Source organism: Callorhinchus milii, unplaced genomic scaffold (assembly GCF_018977255.1).
Source record: "Callorhinchus milii isolate IMCB2004 unplaced genomic scaffold, IMCB_Cmil_1.0 Scaffold41, whole genome shotgun sequence".
NCBI lineage: Eukaryota > Metazoa > Chordata > Chondrichthyes > Chimaeriformes > Callorhinchidae > Callorhinchus > Callorhinchus milii.
Window position 1 is genome coordinate 35,871 of NW_024704782.1, and position 1,669 is coordinate 37,539.

Consider the following 1,669-nt stretch of genomic DNA (forward strand, 5'->3'; position numbering starts at 1 on the left):
CCTTGGAGCTTGTGACTCGGAGGTGAGAGAGAGAGAGCGAGCGACCGAGGCGGTGTTTGAGGGGCGGTGGTGGGGTGTGGGAGGATTCAGACACGGGGGAGACAAACAGACAAGCGGAGGAAGCAGCAAGCGAGGGGCCAACGGCGGGTGAAGGTACCATCTGTTGGAACGAAACGATCAAAGTTGCGGAGCTAAGGCATTGGTTTTAACTGGCGGGGGGCAATTACAGCCCAAACCAGCTGTGGGTCACAGCCGCTGATTGCAAGAGGCATGTGTGAGCTTCAGAGACTGAGACAGCAACAGGGAGTCAGTCTCCGCACAGTTCTCCAGTGGAAAATAACCCGCCCGCCCGCCCCACAATGTCAGAACATTCCTCGCCAACTTGACTGGCCCCTCCGACCGACAGGGGAGGGGAGAGGGGAGGAGAGGCTGGTGCTGATCACCTCCCTCCCACCCACCCAACCCGCCCACAGTCCCTGGGGCAAAGGGTGATTGGCGTTGCCAGGGGTATTAATAATCCCGCATTGCTCTGTGGGTCCAAACTGATCAAGAGGACAGATCCAGAGAGAATCGTGAGGGTGAGTAGATCCCGGGATGTGACACAGCCTCGAGTGAGGAGCCTCGACACGCGTTCGACTCGACGCGCTCGGCAGAATCTCGCTCCCATTCCACATCCGCGCACTTGCCAACCTGTCGCCCGCAAAAGCACACAGTCAGTCACCACGCTTTACGGCGTATCCCGTGAAGCGCTTCGAGGCGTCTCGAAGACGTGGTGAGCCGTTGGGTCCAATGCGAGGATCATTCATTATTATTATTATCATCATCATCGTCGCGCAAGGCATCGAGACGTCTCAAAGCGCTTCACGGGATATACTAAAGTGTAGCGGTTGTGTGTTTTTCGGGCGAAACGCGGCAGCCGATCCCCCCCCCCGCGACGTCCCCACAAACAGCCGTGGATTGAGCGAATGGATTGATTGATTTGGAAGGGATTATTACCCCCGAAAAACGATACCCCAATCGACTAACAAGCGGGTTCCTCCAGACCGCCGGTAAACACGCGTGAGCGCGCGCACGCGTGTGTGTGTGTGTGTAGAGTGAGGAAACTCGCCTAAGGTTTAGTTTAACTAATCTTGTGTTGAAGATGTGCCTTTTGTATAAACCGTGTATATACTTTACATTACAGTAGAGACTGGAAAGTGCCCTTCTGCGCTTTATCAAATGTAAGTATTATTATTATTATTATTATTACGGTTTAAATCATTGTACGGCAGTCATTTCTGAGTGATTTTCAGTGATGCTCAGCCGGACCTGTAACACCGCCGTGTTATATATGAATTTATGTTACTTTTCTTAATATATTTGAGCTAAAATAGCTGCATTTGGCGGGAGGTTTGCTCACCGGGTATTTTTGTCAAACCATTTCCGAATAATCTCATTAAACAATGATAATTATCCTCGCACTTGACACATCACGTCTTCGAGACGTCTCAAAGCGCTCGGCAGGATTTACTGCAAGCGTAGTGACTGTTGGGTGTTTTGTGGGCAAAACAGAGAGCGGACGCGCTGCGCTGACGGCCGTCCTTGAGTCGTCTTAAAGCAACGATATTAATAACGATCCCTGCAACTGGAACAGCGCCTTATCGCGTCTCAAAGCGTTTCACAGAATGCG